General features: G+C 47.0%; 1 protein-coding gene across 2 annotated transcripts in view; it reads right to left on the bottom strand.

Annotated features, from left to right (window-relative positions):
* CAB39 (calcium binding protein 39) overlaps positions 1-21,893 on the bottom strand; it is a 63,072-nt gene extending 41,179 nt beyond the window's left edge. The window contains exon 1 of one of the 2 annotated variants that reach the window (XM_045295080.1): positions 21,799-21,893. The gene's annotated coding sequence lies outside the window, so the exon portion shown is untranslated. Of the gene's footprint in view, positions 1-10,814; positions 10,923-21,798 lie in introns of those variants that run through there. The other variant, XM_004701667.2, reaches the window with a different exon arrangement.
* Between the last annotated feature and the right edge of the window lie 381 nt (positions 21,894-22,274).

The raw sequence follows: 22,274 nt of genomic DNA, 5'->3' as shown, positions 1-22,274 counted from the left end.
TGGTGTGCTTCTTCCATGTGGTTTTTGTTGCTTCTCAGCTACATGCCGCTTATCTTCAAGCCTTTAAGACCCCAGATGCCATCTCTTTGATAGATGGGCACCATCAGCTTTTTTTACATTTGCTTAGCACCCATCTGAATTTATATAGAAGAATTGAGTGCACATTTTGTAAAACTACTTCTTAGAACATGATATTGTAGTTCTTAGCTTTTTGGAATATCTGAGGGAAGCTCATGTAGATACAACAAAAATCAGCTCCATATTGGTTGTTAATGGTTAAGGCTTGTTCATCAGGCATACATTAAGTATATGTAAGTATAATGTCCAGTCTTGCACTCCATGATCACACCTTGTGATAACTTTAGAGGTCCGGCATTGTGGATAAGTTAGCTAACTTCAGTTTGTGTTTATAAACTTCAGGTCCCATCCCATCAACAGGTTGTGAAATCAACCTAGTGGGTTAAGAGCAGCATTGTGTGGGGGTGGGGTGGTGGTGGTGGGGGCTGCAGGTAAGCAAGAGATTCAGAATAAAAACCATCCATGCAATGTAACTTAGTGGATGGTAAGTGTGGTTTGATTATAGTTCTTTTTTTTTTTTGGTGGGGGGGGGTTGTTGTGGGGAGGCTGTTTGGTATGAATACACATAGGGCCATCAGAAGTATGGGGGAAATGGGGTTGAAAGATCATGGATTTTCCAGGAGTATAACGAGAGTAAGGTCAAACGGAAGTAAGCACGCTATGGCCCTATAGAGTTAGGCCAGAGAAGAGCAAGAGGCCACTATTACTTTCTTCTTCTGGTTATTTTGATGAACAGGCATCTTTTTAAGAAAACATCTTGCTGTATTTTTCTATTTACAACCTTAAACTCATTTCTGCAAGGTCCGATGTAAACCTGGAGAATCTCTCTCCTTTAGGGTCCACGCACTGGCAATTCTGTCCGGGCCAAACGCCCACAAAAGCTCACTGGAGCTGCAAGCGGCCCTTGGAAGGCTGGCTTTCCTTGTGGTGGTGTTAGGTAAACAGACTTCCCAGCAGAAGAGTTTAGAGGCACAGAGCGCCCTATCCCGTGGCTTTCAGAGCTTTCCTCAAAGATGCTCCGGCCGGTCTACTCATGCCTCCCACCCCTCAGCCAGGGCACTCATTGGCCAGAGGCGGCCACATCGAGAGTTGAGAGAAGGCTCCTTGGTGAAATTAGGAGCCTGAAAAACGTGAATTTCACAGGCAGTAACTGAGTCTGTCAGTTGATGGGCATGACCTAATGTCAAGAAGCCCTCGCTAGTATTTTCAGAAGAAAAACGTTCCCAACTCAGCACTGGACCAAATGATGGGAAGGGAGCGGCACTGTGGCGGGGCCTGTACCCCAGGTGTTGTACCAGGTGGAGAATGCAGTTGAGGCGACAAGGCCCACCGGCAGGATGACCTCAAGTTTGGGCTATGAATACAGGCCACAGTGCTGGTCGCCATCTGAGGAGCGCCCCCTACCCCACCCATGTGAGGACCGACAGGGGAGTGAGGTGCAGAGGTCTCCGAGCCCAAAGCTGGAGACAGACCTCTTGAGTTGGTCTCTTACAAAAGGGATACATTTGGATAAGAGTCAGAAAATGTATTACAAGTGACCAGAGAGCTTTATGCAAGTTTGAACTATGATAAGGAAACAAACAAAAAAAATTTTTATAATTTCATCAACTGTTGTGTAATAAAGTATCCAGTGAAAAGGAGACAAAAGGCCAGCCCCAGCCCTGCTTACAGACCCACCACATCCTACTTTTATTGCTCGGAGGACATACCACACTTGTGGGGCTCAGTGGTGCTTTCCAGGTAAGTGCTGACATCACCATATAGTTCCATGGGGCAAGTTGTTTTCCAATCTGAGAGTGCACCCAAACGCACAACAAGCATAATTGATGCCCAAGGGAGCTTTAAAATTATAAGGGGTGCCCCTAACTATTCAGGGAGAGGGATAATGGATACAATCATTTACCAACAGAAATGTAAACCCCAGTCTTCAAAACTTCTGAGCACTGGGCTTCCTGCTTCTCTTTCTCAGTCCTGCAGAAGAATGCTGCACGTGATTGGGAGGGCTACACACACACTGGGCGGTCCGACCGACCGGCGCTTTGCAGTTCGAGTGGGCACACAGGGAGAGCACCGCATGGGCAGGCCTCCGGAATCTGCCTTCTTGGTTTCTACCTACCGTCTATCTAAGTGTTTAACCCAATCTCCCCAATGTTGGGGTGACTGCCAACCGTACTGTCAACCTGCCAGAACCACAGGTGTGCACACAGGAAGCTCTTTGATTAAACTAAAGTTTCCTACCGGGGTTTTTTGGTGGGTTAGGTGTGGGGTAGGCATGGTCGATGCATTCCGTCATGGTGAGGGTTGGTACAGCTGGCTCTGAAATTGCCACACTCTAAAGCTTACCCTGACAGGTAAGTCCACTCCACCCAGCCAAACACCTTACACCTATAAATTTTACGAAGCTGGCACTGTTAGAAATGTAATCATTTTTTAAAAAAACATAACTCTATGGACATAGGGCATGGTCCATTAATAGCACCTCCAAGTTGGACAGAACTATTTTCCACCGAAACCCTGGCCCTACCTCCCACTTATCTTCCTACAATCCAAATCAATCCTGGACACACTCTTTCCCGAGCCCAGAGGGGTATCCAGCAGCTCAGTGAATTGTTAAAGCGGAGTGGTCACCTAAACTCATAACCTTGACCTTTCTGGGACCCAATCGAGTATGACTACAGCAGGCTGCTCCCTCCACTGCAGAGCACTAAGAAATGAGCACGTCATTAAACTGGCTCTCGGCGGACGCTCCTCCGTTATGCCTTACAGCTCAGACTCAGTTACTTCCCTGTGAGCCCTGAGTACAGGAGACCTGAAGTGCAACCTTAGGCCCCAGTTCCTGGGAACACCATGCTTCTCTTAAGTGGTTGCCTTGTTCTTAGTCTGGGAAATGACCTTGCTTATTCTTCTGGCTACTCAGAACTCAGGGACAAATTTGGGGCCCCCTCTAGCTGATGTAAACTACTTCAAGGTTTGTGTGATCGCTCTAGGGCAGGCTCCATGGAACCTTATTTTCCCTTTGCTCCTTATCTAATTTTTGGAGGGGGTAGGGGAGGCAAATGGGACAGAAAGGCTTGGAAGGCGAGAGAAGGAAACACACTTGGGGCTTTCCCCGCTTCCCTAAGATAAAGGCAAAGAACATTAACAAAATGACCAGCTCATGTGAGCCTATGGGTGTGAGCAGGAGCCCTGCCCTGCTATGCATATGTCCTTTCCCCCAGGAGCCGCTGATGGGTTTGAAACACTGACTTTTCAGTTAGCAGCCAAAAGTTTTTGATGTGGCATGTAAAAAAATCATTAAAAATGGCAAGAGCTAGGTGTCGCTTAGCTGGCTAAGGCAGAAACAGGTAGCACTTCTAAGGGGCATCCCGCCTCAGGAAAGATTACTAGTCAGACAGACAGTGTTCTCAAGGAAATCAATATATGTTGTTCAGCAAAAGGAGAGGTATCATTTTTCTAGAGTGCCTGAGAACCCTGCTGACCCAGCCCTCCTTGGTCACCTGGTGCCGTGAAACACCAGGTAAGAAAGGTCTTTCTTCTAAGAGGCTCTAAGGCAGTGGTTCTCAACCTTCTTAATGCCACAACCCTTTAATAGTTCCTCATGTTATGGTGACCCCTGAACCATAAAATTATTTTCTTTGCTACGTCATCACTGTCATTTTGCTACTGCTATGAATCAGGCGACCCCTGTGAGAGGGTCTTTCGACCGCCCAAGGGGTCTCAACGGACAGGTTGAGAACTGCTGCCCTAAGGCAAATGATCACAAAGTCACTCCCTGACGACTTTACAAACAGGTGCAGGAGGGGGCACATGATTACTGGGCATTACTTGGGCCACTAGAGGCTTCCAGCACTACCCCTTCCTACCCAGCCCCTCCCCCACAGTTCTGAGGGCCTACTGGATTTCTAATCAGAATGCTGGGGGGAGGGCAGCAAGTTTTCTATCAGGTAGAACAGGCTGGTCTGCACCCAGCAGGGTGGCAGTGAGGGGGGTGGGAGGTGTTGACAGGGACACTGTGTAAAGTGATGGCGTCAACACTTGGTGTGAACCCAGCTGGGACACACTCTCAGGACCACAATTCACATGGGGGCTGTCTCCCAGCTGGGGTCCCTGCTCCAAGCCTCTGCCCCACAAAGACAGGGCCCAGGGCAGCTCCTCTGGCCTGAGAGAGGCCTTGCTCTGCCCTTTACTCTCCTCTCGGGCTCTCTGTTGGGGCTCTGAGAGGCATTTTTAGTGGCAGAAGAAGCAACATGAAAAATTTAAATAGAAAAACAAGGTTCCATGTAAATCACATGGACCCCAGCCCTACCCTACACTCAACTCTCAACACAGTCTGGGGAAAGTTTGGCAACGATCGAAGGCCTCCGAGTGACAGACAGACATCTCCCTTGGACATGCTGGCTCTAAGCAGGGAGGAGTAGGGAGGAGCAGCAGCAAGGGCTTATAGTGAGATGGACACATGACAGTCACCTCTGGTCCACCTCTCCTGACATCAGGTTTCCCTATGCAGTCCTTCCTTCCCAAGAGGCACTCCCGAGAGACTGTGGACAGGAGAGCTGGAGAAGGGGAGCAGCCAGGGAGAGAACTAGGGATTTCAATTTTGAATTTCTTCCTTCAAGGCTTGAGGCAGAGTAAACATTTTAGACCGAGAAGTGCTATTAACAGCATTGCTCAAACCAAGTCCAGAATGAGAAGGTCCCACTTGGTTTCTCAAAAATCAGACTGCCGCAGGGGAGACACCCCGACAGCCAGCTTTGTGCACCCCCAGAAGGAAGGAAATGAGAGAAGAGAGTTGAGAAACTGCTAGTTGTGTGATGGTTAAAAGGTAGAATGGCATAATTTGATGAGTGAAAGGTACGACAATGAGTAGTAATTTGGGGTGAGGGACAAAGGTGAGGTTTAAAGACGTAAATCTGACCTTTCCTCGGCAAACTAGGGCACTTGGTTACCCCTACAAAATAGCCATTACCCTGCCTCCCCAGTACCACTGGGCAAACAGCCACCTTTTCTGGGCATGTGAATGTGAACGACTCCCTTTCCCCTTGATCTCACAAAGGCAAAGCGGCCTCCACTTAATGCAGGACCTGCCAGGGACACCTGCATATAAACACGTGTTAGTGGTGTTGAAAGTAAGCTCCCTTGGCAAGAGCAGACAGTTCAAATCAGTGCACCTACAACTCAACATGCTCAGGACGGTATTTGGCGGTGTTGCCTATATCTTGGAATAACTGCAGTTCTGGAACTTCCGGTTAACCACTCTATGCTGCAGGTTGGGGGGTGGGTGGGGAGGGTCACTTAATTATTAGTTCCCCTACAGCACACAGCTCAACATGATCCCGAGTCTTTCACCCTGTCCCCATCACCCAAGGGATGAGAACTGGCTGACGGAATTTTCCCAATAGCCCAATATCTATCCCTATGTCCAGTCCCTCCCTCACCTTACCTTTCTACCCCCAGCAGCCTTGCATTTGAATATTACATGTCTCTAAAGCACAGGGAGGGGCCACATTCACGTAGCTTCACCAGGTCAGAGAGTAAAGAAAACCAACAGTGAGAGATGGGGTTTGCATGCACATGTGAGCTTTAAATAAAGATGAAGTGTTATGTGTCTCCTAAAACCCAAGCATGTGGTCTCAAGACTGGAACTAAATCCCGCTGAGACGGCCACCAGCATGCTCTTCCAGCACCGGCCCCACCTTCCTTGGGCTTCAGACCCTCCGAGTATACCGGACTATTGCTGCAGTGCGCACTGGGAGACTCAGGCTCCTTTGAGCATTTCAAAATCCAAAGCAAACTTTTATTCTTCTACTCAACAGCTAAAATAGCTACCGTATATACTCGTGTATAAGCCACTTTCCAGCACATTTTTAATGCAGCTTTTGTGGTAAAATTGGGTGCCTCGGCGGATATTTGGGGTGGCTTATACTCCAGTGTATAGGTAAGTACTGTTTTCAGTAGCAGTGTCCCCTCACGACAGTAACCAATCCCCTAAAAGAGAGCCATGCTCCTTGCACACACCTCTGCAGCTGGACACACCGCGACCCTATAGGGCCGTGGTTCTCAACCTTCCTCATGCCGTGACCCTTTCATACAGTTCCTCATGTTGTGGTGACCCCCAACCATAAAATAATTTTCATTGCTACATCATCAATGTCATTTTGCTACTGTTATGAATCGTCATGTAAAAATCTGATATGCAGAATGTTTTTTAATTGTTATATATTGAACATAATTAAAGCATAATGATTAATCACAAAAACAATATGTCATTGTATATTGTGAAATATTTATTTCTAATGACAAATGAAATTTTTTCTTGAAGCATGGTGTAGCATGGTTAAGTCTTCACGCCGAGTACTCCTCGTATGTGGGCGCAGCTGCATGTGGGTGGACCCGCCTGGAGATGCCCCCCCCCAAGGGGTCGTGACCCACAGGTTGAGAATCACTGCTATAGGGGATGGTAGAACCACCCCTCTGGGTCTCTTAGGACTGTGAACGGTTTATGGGAGTAGACAACCGAGGCTGGTGACGTCACGCTGTGGGTCTTGTGGCTAGCAGCCCAACGTGACCCCCGCTATGCCACGAGGGCTCCTCAATGGCAGTAAGCTTCTTTGTGTTGATCTAGAAATCCAGCCGCTTCCCATTGACTCAGCTTCTAATCACTGTGGACAAGACCAGGACTAGCTCTTGAGGACCCAGTGGGCTCTGACCCACAGGAGTAAGCAGCAATGAATGAGGGCAGCAGGATACAACTGCTGGCAGGTGCCATCAAGTCAGCTCCAACCCATGGTGACCCCGTGCACAACAGCACGAAACACTGCCCGGTCCTGCACCAGTCTCACAATTGCTCCTGTGCTTGAGCTCACTGATGCAGTCCATCTCGTCGAAGGTCTTCCTCTTTTTTGCCACCCCTCCACTCTACAAAACTTGATGTCCTTCTCCAGAGACTGATCTCTGCTGACAACATGCCCAAAGTATGTAAGACGAAGTCTTGCCATCCTTGCCTTTAAGCAGCACCCTGTCCTCTAGCAGTCCCGGGTACTTTCAATATTCTTTTCCAATGAAGTATATAAACATTTCCTAGTTTTATCCTCCAGTATCCTGCAGTGGTACTTAAGGATTAAACTAGAAGTGTTTATGCTTTGTTTGCTATGGGAGCAGTTCCTAGCAGTGGCTGATGTGGCATGTGAGGCTGTTGCTGCTGTGGTGAGACGCTGCCTCATAGCGATCCTCAGTACAGCAGGTCCCTTCACACCACATCCTAGCTGCTATGTGCTAGGAGGCACCTAGGGGGCGCAGGTGTCTTTCACTTGACCCCTCTGCTGACTTAGAAGTTGGCAGTTTGAATCCAGCTAGTGGGAGCCCAGAAGAGAAGGTCTAGCCATGGGCTCCCATTTAAACCAGAACGCCACGAAGCAGTCTACCCTTCATCACAGGTGTCTTCCTAAGCTGCAGTGGCCTCAACAGCAGCTATCAACACCTTGGGGTGGGGGTGGGGTGGGGGGGCGCAGAGCAGAGCACACCAAGGTGTCAAAAAGTGCCCTGGAAAATGGAAATAAAAGATGATGGCATTTCCTCATGGGCTTTTTAGAGCCCCCTTATAAAATGAGCACATGCTGCACAATCTAGTAAAATCATCCACCTGACTTTCAAGGAACATTAAGACTAGTTCAAATATGGACAAAATTATGAATCCCTTTGAAGATCATCATTTTCTGCCTATATTCTTATCCAAAGCAGTTAATGGAATTTATTCAGAGGAAACAGTTGGTAGCTTCTAGAAAGGTAGCCTGGGTCGTGCAAACTGTGAAAGGCTCAAGGTCAAACTGAAAGGTTGGCAGTTTGACTGGATGCACAGCTGCCTTGGACGACAGGCCTGGCGTGCTGTCTCTGGAAAGACTCCCGTGGAAACCCACGGAGCAGTGAGATCCTGCACACCAGGGCTGTCAGGAGTCGGACCGGCCTCAACTGGCAGAAATCAACCCTTCACTTAGGACTCTCTTCCTTCTGGCTAGCAAGTCCAGTCTCTATGACTCAGGGGCTCCTCTTGTTCCTTTTTCATTTTTTGGAGGGGGTGAGGGGAGCCAGTGAGTTCACGTCCCTAATATTCCATTGCCAGCTCCCAAATATCACTATCAGCAACTTAGCACCATGATGGCCACACCCGAGTCCTGGAACCATGGCTCCTGACTAGGGGAGCCTGCCGCTTTCTGAGCAGACATTCCTGATGCCCGGTCCGTGTCTTAGAGCAACACAGGCAGGAAGGATTGGCAGGGAGGCCAGGTGACAAGCTCTGGACCCAAGGCTTCAACTGTAGGGCATCTTTCTCCACTGAATCCTGAAAATGAGGTTACCGATAGGAGTAAGGAAAATAAAATAAATATATGTAGAAGCCTGTGGACACCATAAGCAAGCTTCCCTGTGTGTGCCTTGACTAACAATTATTTATTCTTTTTTACCCGTTCTTCTGTTTACACAAAATAAAAGCCCATGACCACAGAACTGATTCCAACTCATAGCAACCCTATATAGCACGGCTCTCTCTCTCTAGAGCGCTTCCGAACCTGTAACTTTGTACGGGTGCAAATAGCTGACGTGTGTGTGGCTGGCAGGCCAATGCTTACCTGACAGCTCCACCAGGGCCCCCCTTCCTGCTTACTCAAGGAGAGAGCACGTAGCGCCTTTCCTACAGAATTGGCGCCTCAGTGATGCTGCTGGAACCCTCCTCTCTGCAACTTCAGGCCTCAATGAGAACAAGCGGGCAATAAAAGCAGGTGCGGAAACATTAACCACTTAGAAGGCAACGTCTGTGTGAGGCAGCCAGCTGTGCTCAGGACACTGGGAACTGCCTATAAGCTGGACTGGGCCCTCACCCTGGCCCAGCTCCTCTACTGGTCCTTTTTCTTAGAGCAAGACACAGAATAAAAGCCCGCATCATAATATAAAATGCTGAGGGGATGACGATAGAAAAAACAAACTGCAGAAATGTGGATAAACAGGAAATCAGAGGTTTTACCTTGTTCTCATCTAGTGAATTAAAACTACAGTAAAATGTGTGAAGTAGAAACTCACAAGAAAGAAAACTCAAATAGTTTCCATGAAGGGAGAGAAACAGAAAAGTGGAAAACTGTTAAGGCCCAGAAAAACAGGGCAGCCCTGTCACAGGCCGCCTCTCATGGGGTTCCGGGTCTAAGAAAGCAAAATGAATGACCAACGTAGGCAGGCCTGGGTTTGCATGTCATCACAGAGATGCATTGGAACGATGGCGCTGGCTTGCAAGGACCGTGGACCGCCAGAAGAACAGACACGTCTGTCTGGGAAGAAGTACAGCCAGAATGCTCCTTAGAGGCAAGGAAGGTAAGGCCAGTCCTGGTGAAAGACATCATGCTTGGTAAAAAAGAGGGGGGCAACAAAGAGGAAGGCCCTTCACCAGCTGGGCTGCCATGGTGGCTGCCACGCAGGCTCAAGCACAGGAACAGTTGTGAGGATGGCGCAGGGCCGGGCGGTGTTTCCTTCTGCTGTGCAAAGATGAGTGGAAACCGACTTGCTGGCACCTCACAATAACAACTCGAAATCTAGGGCATTAGTAAAACATACGGCAGTAATGTATAGCATAAAGCTTAGCAAGTATGAGGCAGGGAGACTAAGTGGGCCCTTTTGGCAAATCTAAAGTGATTAGGGAGAGTTAATATCACAACACACAATAGGCGGTGCACAGAATGACTTTCGGTGCTTCCGTTATCAGAAAAGCTAAAATGAGCTTAGGCACGGAGACTGTATCAGACTCCAGTATAAAAAGCACGCTTTACTGAGCCATCACCACTGCCTTCCGGCAAGCCATTTTACAGATGAGACAGGCAAGAAACCGAGAACAAAGCCTCACTCTTCTCGCCACTTGAGTGAGCTGTCTCCCTCAGGAAACAGCCCGTCCAGTGGCTTTCCCCGGAACATGGGTTTATATATTCACGTAACTTCTCAGTGCTTCTCACATTGAGTGGTGAATTATTTAGTGGTTGTAACAAGCATTTAAACAACAACAAAACCAGAACAGACAAAATCTATGCAACTTCAGAACACTTGGCTATGCTTTGGGAAACACGTGTGTAATTTGTCATCCACTGTGTATCAATTATTTTACCTCTAAACTGGGGCACAGCTCCTGATGTGAGAAACTTTATGATGTTGTGAATGTCTAAATGATGGAAAAAATGCCTGGTACATAGTAACTACTCAATAAAAATCAGCAAATAAAAATAATCAATCAGTAGAAAAAGAAAAAAAAAAAAAACCCAGAACAGAAAGTATTAGAATGTATTCTATATAGTAAGGCCAACTATTTTTTTTAAGTTAAATTTCTTTTTCAGTTTTCTGTGTCTCTGTGTATGTCCAGAGTCATTGGTCACAAATACAATTTCTCACTGTGGGTCAAAGTTTAGGGGGGAAAAAAGGCCGGAAAAAGCCGTTGTGCTAAAATGTTCATTCTTACTGAAATATTCCAAGTTTAGTTAGAGTAAATGCTTTGAATTCTGCAACAATCTACAAATCAGAGGGTTCCCGACACCAAGCTTCAGTATACACTCCCTCCAACGTGTGTGTGTGGGGAGAGGAAGGTATTCTTACATAACGCAATTGGCAGGTATTCCCTTTCTGGACAGTGACAATGCACAGCACGACACTCTTGACAAGCACTGCAGAAAAACCGCAACACAGCCATCATTCAACACAAAAACCTGGCTAACCATGTTTAGCTCAGCGTTTCCTCAAGTGATTTGCCTGTGGAGCCTTTCTTCCTGTGGACAATTCCTTCTCTCTCATAGACTAAGGTTCTGCAAACCACAGTGTGGGGCACTCAGCTTTCTGTAGGGCTTATCTGGAAAAAGAAGGAGAAATCCTAGTCAGTTCCAGCTACTAGAATATTACTGTCTTTCAAAAATAAGCACAATTAGAAAAGTACTGAATAAGATACAGAGAAACCTCTTTGGGCCAAGCATGTCATCTCTGTTGAGCAAAAGTTTTATTTGAATATCACACAGTTCTATCATTTAATAAATACTTAGAAAAACACCATTATACTCTGAAAATGAGATGACAGGAAGGAAGAGATGAAGAGGGTTATAACATATCCATATTTCAAATTTTCAAATAAATACAATCAGGATAGGCAAAACTTAGGTATTCCCTACATCTGGGGGTGGGGTTGTGTGGGGGGCTAGGGGTGAGAGTGAGACAGGGAGGTAGGTGTATGTGGGTCCCCAAGCCTGCAGCTGGTACCCATTTGATCTCGCTTGGATGGACAGGTCTGAGTTTACCAGGACTAGCCAAATGACAAGTTGTTGGACACTATGCACAGTTGGTGTGAATGCTGAAATTAGATGGCTTGCTTGGGACGGGACTTTCCTTCTGGATGCCGTTGTCCACAGTCCCAACTACAATGGAAGATCCTCCAGATCAAGGGGCCCACTTGGTTTCCTCCCTCAGGCAGCTGAATGGATAGGGATGTGCAATTAAAGGGGGGGGGCATGATAAAGGACATGAAGTGGCTGTCTTCATGGGTGCTGACAAAAAAATAATCAAAGGGAGAAGTGAATGGGGTGTCCTGCAGTGCAGTGAATTACTGACTATGACTCTTCCAGATAGTCTCTGTAATTCCCACCCAATAACGTTTTCCTGAGGGGTCTGAGTAAGAGATGGTGAGGACTGGAGACAGTGTGGGAATTGTGCCCCATCTGACCCCACCACACTGGGGCAAAACACTAAGGGTGTGCAACAGAGCATGCAACTAAGGGCAGCAAAGCGATGAAATCCCCAGGGAATACCGAAAATAGACTTTGGAGACACTATGGTATCCCTTTAGACTCGACTGGAAAACACTCCTAGAGGCCAACAGACCTTGAACTATTTATAGGCTTTTCCATTTTTGTCAGTGGCTTTCTTTTTGTTGTTATTTTTTGTTTTATGGGTGTAGTTATTGTTTTGTTGGTTTTTACTTCCTTTGTTGTTTTGTTTGGCTTTGCCTGGTTTTTGTGCTTATTAATGTCTCTGCATGTTTATCTAGATAAGATAAGTGGGATAAACAATTTGGAGATGAAAAGAACGGGTCCGATGGTTGGGGGGAGGGGAGGATATGGGAGAAGGGGAGGTAGGAGAAAGGAGGGGGGGGACGACACCCAACCCAGGAACAAGGGAAGGATAAGTGAACTCAAATCAATGCAGAGAAGGGCATAAGATGCCTAGTGGGGTTTAGTGGAGGGCAATGTAGCAGCAAGGAATTACTAAACCCGAATGAAGGCCGAACATGATGGTGGGACAAGAGGGAAGCAAAAGGAAATAGAGGAAAGAATGAGGAGGTAAAGGACATTTATAGAGGTCTAAATATAGGCATGTACATATGTAAATATATTTATATATAACGAGAGGGGAATAGATCTATGTACTTATGTTAAGAATTAAGGTTGTATATGGACACTGGGCCTTAACTCAAGTACTCCCTCAACACAAGAACACTTTGTTCTAATAATCTGGCATTTTGTGATGCTCACCTTCCCAACTTGATCGCTGAAGACAAAATGGGTGATAAGCAAATGTGGCAAAGAAAGCTGATGGTGCCCAGCTAACAAAAGATACAGCATCTGGGGTCTTAAAGGCTGGAAGATAAACAAGCAGCCATGTAGCTAAGAAGCAACAATGCCCACATGAAAGAAGCACACCAGCCTGTGTGATCACGAGGTGTCAAAGGGATGAGGTATCAGGCATCAAAGAACAAAAAATCATTATCATTGAGAATGAGGGGGTGCGTGGAGTGGGGACCCAAAGCCCATCTGTAAACAATTGGACATCCCCTCACAGAAGGGTCACAAGGAAAAGATGAGCCAGTCAGGGTGTAGTGTAGCACTGATGAAACACACAACTTTCCTCTAGTTCTTTGGTGCTTCCTTCCCCCCACTATCATGACCTCAATACTACCTTACAAATCGGATTAGACCAGAATATGCACACTGCTACAGATAAGAGCCCACAACACAGGGAATCCAGGATAGATAAACCCCTCAGGGCCATGAGAATATAGAGATACCAGGAGGATAAAGGGAAGGTAGGGGGAGAAAGGGGGAATCGATCACAAGGATTGACATATAACACCCTCCCAGGGAGACAAACAACAAAAAAGTACGTGAAGGGCAATAGAGTATGATGTAAGATATGAAAATAATACTAATCTATAACTTATCAAGGGTTTGTGAGGGAGGATGAGGAAAAATGAGGAGCTGATATCAAGGGCTGAAGCAAGTAGAAAGACAATGCTTTGAAAATGATGATGGCAGCATATGTACAAATGTGCTTGACACAATTGATGAATGTATGGATTGTGATAAGAGATGTAAGAGCCCCCAATAAAAGTATTTAATAAAAAAACTTTAAAAAAGAGATGGTGAGTAAAGATATAGATGACATTGATCTGAGTCAGCTGTGTGTGACTGTTAATAAAGCAGGAAAGGGGAAGTTCACTACCAGCGAGAGGAGACAAGAGCGGAGCACGCCCACTGGATCTGGAGGTCCTGGAGACAGCTGAGACACCAGAGGAGCACAGAAAAGCAGCAGCAGCAGGAGCCCCAGTGGTGGGGCTTCCCAGCCTCACAGAGCAACTACCGTGCTTTCAGCCAGGAACCTGGCTTGTGGAATGGGATACCTCCAGGCACTGAACTGGGGGAAGCTAAGTTTGCTGACAGAGAAAAAGTGGACCATCTTCAAGCTGAGGCTTATGGCAGAGTGGCATGCTCTTTGGGCAAAGAATTTTTAATAGCTTCAGCAGAGAAGAGGCCAAAATCTGAGAAGAGGCTCTCTTAATCAAAGAACCGTTTACTAAATATATCTGAACCCAAATGGAATCTGTTAATTTCTCTAATAAACCCCATAACTGCGAGTATTGTTTGAGTTCTGTGTGGCCACTGCAATGGATTACTGAACCCGCTGAATAGCAGAGAATGTTGTGGGCCGGATAGTTGGTGTCAGAATTGGTAGGTAGGTGCGAGGGTGGGAAGGTGGGGGGCAGGCCTGCCCTCAGCAGCATAGGACTTGGCTCTGGGCAGCTGACAATAGTCATTTTCCTTCTCCCCTTAGGAAGTTAGAAGAGGTCAGACAATGACAATGATACCTCCAAACCTTTTTCTACAGTTTCTGTATGAAGGAAAAACTTATAATGCACAGAGGCTCACACCAGATTGTAAACAAAGGGATGACAGCCCAGAGAAGATCCACTGAAATGGTGTGAATGGCCTGATGGAGATGGCCCATCCACGGGGGCGGAGTAGTTCACCTGGACGAGAGTACAGGGAGCTCAATGGCATTAAAAGTGCCTTGTAGAATGACTGATGTTTGGGTTCAGTTATGAATGCCGAGTTGTTCCCAACTGGTGACTACCACTCTCTTCTCTTATGGGTGAGAACTAGGACCCTTGACTAGAAATTATGTAACCCCACACTGAGCATTGGTGCCAACTATCCACACGCAAACCTATGGCCATCGAGTCCATTCTGACTCCCAGCAACCCTGGAGAATGGTCCCTTTGGGTTTCTGAGGCTGTAAACCTTTACAGTAGAAGAAAGCCTCACTTTTCTCCCATGGAGTGGCTGGTAGATTTGAACCGCTGACCCTGTGGTTAGCAGCCCAATGTGCAGACCACTAAATACCAGGTTCCCTATACAGAGTTTCAAACAATGTCAATCTCTACAGAAGCAGTTAGCTGGTGGATTTGAAGCACCAATCACAGTTAGCAGTCCAGTCCAACACTTAAAGGACAGCACTACGAGGCCCCAGTACCAACAACAGCCAAAGAACAATAACAGAGAGCCACTTAAGCATATTCTTCACATCCCCAAAGTTAACTCTGTTTTCGGCTCTTTCTTTTCCACCACATTATCCTTTGGTTCATGTTTTCCACTCCCCCAAATAACCCATAGAACTTTATAACACACTATACTTACAACTTGAAGCCATGTTAACAAAGGAAATCAGTAAGTAACCCGACGTCCCAAGTTTGCACTTTACATTATCAACATTTCATTCTTGAGCACTTATAGTAAGTGCAAAAGTGGAAAATACACATTTTGATGATATTCACATTTCCCTAAGCCAAGCATCTGATCAACCAGGGGTAAAGAATGCCAAAGTGTGGTCACATGCTGTAGAGTTCACATAAAGGGACTGATTTCAAGACCAAGATAACAATGAAACAGCAGGGGAAATGGCAAAGCCAGCAGATAGAATCGCTGAATAAAGAGCAAGAGGCTGGGGGGTGAAGGCCTTCTGACCCTCAGGATAATAATGGGGTGGCCAGAGCCCAGAGAGGGAGTGACTTGCCAGAGTGACACTATGATTAGGCATTGAGTCAAGACCTAGTCCAGGCTTCCGACTCCCCAGCTTGTGCATTTCCACTGCAGCACACAGGCCTCCTGGCTTCCCCACCCAGGACTCAGTGGAAGAATAACCACCACCCCTGCTCCAAGCCTACTCATCAGAGCATGACGCTAGACAACTTGTCTTTAAAATAAACCACCTCATGTTGCTTGTGGTTTACAAACCTATTAAAATCCTCATTAGGCTATATTTATACAGCTTCATTCTAAAATGTTGAATCAAAAATAGCCAGAAACCAAGACCTGATGGAGGAGGAGCAGACGACAGGCAGCCCCAGATTCACAATGAGCTAGTCCCCGTCCTAAAACTGCTCTAGGTCCAGTTTGTATGTATGCCGGGGCAGGCAGGTCAAACGTTTGTCTCATATATATGGGACACAGAGTGCCTTTCTATACATAAAAACCATTAAGGAAATGTTTCCCAATGCATGATAACACCTCTGAATATAATGTAGTGATATTCTGATGCACAAAAAGGAGCCCTTGCTTATTATTATGAATCAGTGTGTACATCTTGAATTTTAAATATACAATAGGTTTCATGGGGGTTGTTTCATAACTACGAGTTGTCCACAGCTGGATTTTTGAAACCTGGGGCTGGCTTCCTTTCAGCAGAAAAACCACATTCCTGTCCCTGGGAGCACACATTTTGAAATAAGGCACCAGAGTTCAAATCCCAGCTCTCCTGAGAGATGCTTCCATGACCTTGGGCAAGTTCTCCACGCCATGCTGGAGAGGCTGCCGCTCACCCTCCCGCACATTTGCCCCGCCTGAATGGCATCCAGTGGTCATTTCCTCCCCTTCCCCATCTAGCAAGTACTCCTGGCTTCTTGTCTTTTTCAACTTTTGGCCTGACACAGACCAAGCCTGTTGCAGCCCACCACTGCCTCCCCCGGCCCAAAGCCCCCCCCCTCAAAATCTTGGGCCAGCAATGTCACCAATATTATGACCATTGGTATTTTAAACACCATGGCCTTTAAAAAGGGGGTGGGGGATTAAGCGAATAAAAAGTACCAGAGAGCCTTTAAAATACACGATGAATTCAATCTGTTCGTACATGCCAGTGAAAAAGCTCAAAGTAGGTATTACAGCAGAAAGCATAAAACTTAAGCAAACTGGTTAAAAAACAAAGAGAACTCGTTTCTAAAACTAGTGACCCAGCCCTGCAACAAATAAGCTGAGAAACTTTAGGAAAGTGACTTCACCTCTCAGATTATTCTATGTGAAGCAGCTCAGAGTTGGTTTGGCAGTGAGTTTTACTAAATCACGCATGCTTCTGTATGCAGAAACAAAACAAAAGCATCTGTCTAAGCTGGCTTTATCACTTCTCCCTGGATAGTCTCCCAGCAGCAGCAGCAGCAGCCCCACCACCCCATTCTACCTGGGACTTGGTACCTCCCAGGCCCGAGTTGTAGTGATTCCATGAGCCAGCAACCAGCTAAAGGTCTTGAGTGTCATCCGGCTGATTCTAATTTTGAGTGACCCGGAAGTACTTTCCCACCGGTGTCTAGGACTGGGATCTTCATACAATGACCCCGAGTGGTACAGCAGTTATGCCGCTCGGCAGATGACGGAATGATTGACAAATTGCCCCTGCAGATGTAGTGGCCATGCATGTAGTGAACATGCAAGGTCAGCAGCTTGAAACCACCAACTGCCTGCCCCTCAGGACAAAAACAAGGCTTTCTACTCCTGAAAACAGTTATACTGTAGGGGCCTACACAGTTGCTATGGCAACGAGACAGACACAGTCTAAGGGGGCAATTGCATTCTGTCATATAGGGTTGCTCTGAGTCAAAATTGACTCTGACTATGGTGATAGCTTTTGGAATTTGTAGGGAAGCAGTGCACTACCCTATTCTCCCACAGAGCAGTGGGCTCAAACTAGGACCCTTTGGGTTAGCAGCAGGGGGCTTAACCATTGCATCAGTAGGGCCTTCCACTGAGGGTAAGGCCTGCTATCATTCTCATTTCTCACATGACATCGAAGGGAAAGAGAATGTTAAGGAGCTTGCTCAAGGTTAGAGTCTACAGATTAAGGAGCAAGGGTTCAAATAGTTTGGCTCTAGTGCCAAGGTTTTGAATTACTAAACAAATCTCAGAATGCTTGAGATGCATCTTCAACTACAGACCAAACCCTGTAAGCAGCAATTTGTTAGTACTTTGTCTTCCTTGTGTCCAAACAGAACTGATCTATAAGTGGGGGGAGAACTAACAAGTTTGTTAATAAACCCTATACAAGAGCGAGCTAAAGTTCATTAGACAAGGTTATAAAGTAGCAACTTAATGAAGAACAAGCTACAGAATATATATTTTGTTTCTCAAACAAACATTCTAACAAAGTAATTAAACTAAGGAGAGGCTTTAACATTACCCTGCTTCCTTAGCAACCATGGGGGGGGGGGGCTGCCCCCAGTTAGGTTTCCATGCTCGTGACTGTTATGGAAGCAGGCCACCACACCTTTCTGTTTGTGCCACGCACTTCCACCACGGCACCACCAGGCTGCTCATATCTCCTTAGTTTTCAACATTTTAATCTGTGGATAATGTTCCCAAGGAATAAATACTCTATGTTGATTAGATTTTCCCAGTCTCTGCAGCTATGCATATGAAAAATAAGCACACACACACACACACACACACACACCCCAAAATGGGATGACACGACAACGGACTGTTCCATAACGTGAAGCACCTCGAGTGTGCAAGCGAACAAACCTCCACTTAGCCACCATGCTGGAGTCTGCGGATCGAAGGTCAGATACAGCCTAAAAAGGGTCATCCAAACAGGTCGGTATGTGCTCCTCGCTGCCAACACAAATGGCCAGGGGAGGCTGCACCTCCTCCTTCAGGGCGACTTCACACCTGACTGACCTCTTGCAATTCTCTGCATGCCATTCTCCCTTCCTCCACTGAACACACAGAATGGAAAACAAAGTAGCACCCTAATTCCATTCACAACCGGCCTCACTCTTCCCAGACCCTTGGGAAGCACACCCTGGGAGCTTACTCTCAGTTGTGTCTACTCTGAGTCTGAAATGGCTCTATGGCAGCAACTTTGGCATTTTTGTTTGGTTTTTGTTTTTTTTTTGAGCTTTATCTACTCTAGAACCCTGGCTTGTAGAAAACCCTGACTGTAGAAATAACTCGCTCAGGTCTATTTGCAACCCCCGGGCTGCCAAAAGCCCATGACTAGGGAGAACAAGTCCTTCTTTGGTGCAGGAAGTCCCCAACACCACCTTCTCTCCAATGAAAGCCCAGAGACAGACTGAGGATTTGACTGAGGATTTAGCTGTTAAGCAATTTTCAAGCTGCTTGGTTTGAACTGAATTTACAGGAACACTGTATCTCTACACTCAATAGTTAAATAACAAACCAAGTCACAAAGAAACTAGGGGGGGAGGTTCCCCAATCCCAGAGATTGGAGCTCTCCCACAATCCCATTTCCCAACTAATCCACTGAGCACATTCCCATCCCACTTCTGTAGCAGCCAAGGGCATCCTTAAAATTGAATTCCCAATCTAAAAATGATACATGGAAAAGAAGAAAATGAATTTTTAAAATAGAGCTAAAACAGAACACAACCAGGAAACATTCCTGGGTTTGGTTTTTTAGGGGTGGGGGTGGGGTGACTGTGAACTGGGATGTGTCTGCATTTCTATGGTGGACAGTGCGCATGAGAATGACCACCCATCAACCTCCTGGACTGAGGGCTCTTGGGCAAGCAGGACAAGAAGATTCAGAAGTCCACCCTCCCAAAGCTGGCTGAGAGACACTTCCAGAGAACAGTCAAAGTAGTGCTGCCTGAGTGACACTTGGCTGGTATACAAATGCGGGAAAGATTCAAAAGCAACAAAATTATAAGCTCAAACCTCACAGTTCAAAAGAAATTACTTTTTAAAAAGCTGATTCTTTTGATATTAACTTTACGAAAACGTACACAGTCTAACTCAGCAACTTAATGCAAAGTGCAAGGGGGAGGGGTGGTGACAAACTGCAGTCGGAAATGCTGATGAGCTAAAAAAGGGGCGTCTTGAAATCAAGAACAAAAGCAGCCCTCTGTGTCATCGCAAGCTAGTATTTTATCACAAATTCACCGTCTAGATCAAGATCAGAAAGCAGGTAACCTGTACAGACAGCCTTTTATTGGGGGGTAGGGTGCTGCACCCCGCCACAGGAGAGATATAACAGCCAGAAAGTCATCTTTTTACAGTGCTCCATTCATACACCTGAGAGGTGTTCACTCTGCTCCATACCTACTGATTCCACCTGTCCCACCAAGCAACCAAAACTTTTATTAGACAAGCAATGGAATTCAAATTGTATGGCGAAGCGTTAAACCTACTTCAGACCAGAAACCTTCAGAAAAAGTTTTGTTCACAGTACCAGGCAGTAAGCATGGCTACTGCATTCCATCTGCAGTAAAGACTGCTACCTTGTCACTGTGCGCGCGTGTGTACTCATAAGGAGAATGAGTGCACACACAGTGTGTATACACAGTGATGAAGTGGCCTTTTTTATACATCTACACGTTCCTTACGTAATAAGATTTTTTGGGGGGGAAAAAATCAATGACCCCCCCAAAAAGGCATGATAAAAGTTAAAAAGGTGTATGTGGTGTGTGTGTGTTTGCACAGAGGAAAGAAACACAGAAAAGGGCTGGTAAGGCAGTATATTAACTAACCAAATCGAGGGGGGTGAAATTACTTAAAATTTAAAATAAGTCTTAGTTTATTTTCCAATACTGCCTGCATTTTTTTTTGTTTTTTTTTTTTTTATTAAATACTTTTATTAGGGGCTCATACGACTCTTATCACAATCCATACATACATCAATTGTGTAAAGCACATTTGTACATTCATTGCCCACATCATTCTCAAAACATTTGCTCTCCACTTAAGCCCCCCGGCATCAGGTCCTCATTTCCCCTTGATAATTTATAAATTATTATTTTGTCATATCTTGCCCTGTCCGACGTCTCCCTTCACCCACTTTTCTGTTGTCCGTCCCCCAGGGAGGAGGTCACATATAGATCCTTGTAATCCGTTCCCTCTTACCAAGCCACTCTCCCTCTACCCTCCCAGCATTGCCACTCATACCACTGGTCCTGTAGGGCTCATCCGCCCTGGATTCCCTGTGTTTCCAGTTCCTGTCTGTACCAGTGTGCATCCTCTGGTCTAGCCAGACTTGCAGATAGAATTCGGATCATGATGGGTGGGGTGGGGGGGGAAGCATTTAAGAACTAGAGGAAAGTTGTATTTTTCATCGTTGCTACATCGCACCCTGTCTGACTGCCTGCATTTTCTAGCTTTTTGTAGAGGTATGTATTACTTTAGTAAACAAAACATTATACTTGTCTCCCAACTAAGAAAGATAAGTTGGTATCCCCGGGTCAGATAAAAACAAAAAAACAAAACAAACTCGCTGCCCTCCAATCGATTCCGACTCGTGGTGACCCTACCGGACAGAGTAGAACTGTCCCTGTGGGTCGGATAATCAAACAGCAACTAAGTAATTACAAAGCATTCGGTCCTAAAATGGCTCCACAGAACATCAACCCTGGACGGCAAATCCAGCAGCTAAATTATTTGCTGAGTAATTTGAAAAGCTCTGTACAAAATACAGCGAACAGCTTCCACTCTGGTGCTCTCATAAAATGCAAAACGAGTGAATCTCACCTATATCTACAACTAAAAGTTCTAGCTCCAAATGGCTAGCCCAGCATACAGAGGAGCACCTGACTCCGAAAACCCTGGGCCACTCGGCGGGTTTTACACAATCGCCACCTCAAAGACGCAATTTGCATTCCGAGGCGAGATTCCAAAGTGCAGGCTCGCTCGTTCTCCCTCGCCGGTGCAAGGAGCGTGTGGGCGAACGCACCGCGGAAACGGCCAGGGAGCCGAAGAACCGAATTTCACACACCTCTTCCCATTACCGTGCCAGGGCCCTGACGCCTTTGGCGAATGGGACTTTGCGGAGTCGGGGCTAGGAGTTCCATGGATATCCGGGAAACTGTCAAAAATCGATCGCGTCCTGCGTTTACACTCAGCGCGCGCCGCGAGTGTCAACTCCCGCCTGGGCCTCCCTCGCGCCTTGGGGTCGCAGGAGCGCCTCTGAACACCCCCAGTCCTACATTCTCGTGAGTCACCGAGAAACGAGCTCTAAGTTTCCCTGCGAATGTCACTGCTCCTTTACAGCGTGCAAGGGTCGGGCCTCGAAATACCTCCCCAGCACTGGCCCCATCCACCCCCACCTCCCGGGCCCTGGGCGACAAACTGAATTCGCCACTATTTTTAGAGCAGGGCTCTTCACCTTTGTCCTCCAGCTTCGCCGCCTCCTAAATCCCTCCGGGCCTCCGGCTCCCGCCCCGGCCCCGCGCCGTGCCGCCTTGCCCAGGAAGCCTTGCAGATTTCTGCGGGGCGGAAGTGACCGCCCGGGCCGCTCTTCCTGGGTGCCTTCCTAGTGCTTTCCCGGGGCTCAGCGCCTCCTTCCTGGCGGCTGCGTGGCTATGTGTGTGCCCGTCTTATCGCCGGCACCCGCGCGTCAGCTCCTCGGGGGAGGGGACAGCGGGGCCCCGTCCACCTCTGAGTCCCTGCGGCGCCGGCAGGCGCGCAGTCGGCGCTCGGGCTGCTCGCACGGAGCTGGGGTCGGCTCCGGCCAGCCGTCCGTTGGGCATGCTCCTGCAGGGATGACTACAAAGACGCCGTCGGCCTCCCGGGAACAGGAAGTTTCCCGGGCCCCGGGTGCGGTGGGAGTGACAGTTGGTCCCTGCCCGCCCGGCTCTGGCC

This window comes from Echinops telfairi, unplaced genomic scaffold (assembly GCF_000313985.2).
Source record: "Echinops telfairi isolate 266 unplaced genomic scaffold, ASM31398v2 ScPeMD7_3;HRSCAF=10, whole genome shotgun sequence".
NCBI lineage: Eukaryota > Metazoa > Chordata > Mammalia > Afrosoricida > Tenrecidae > Echinops > Echinops telfairi.
Note: the sequence above shows the minus strand (reverse complement) of the source record. Positions and strands in the feature narration are given on the sequence as shown.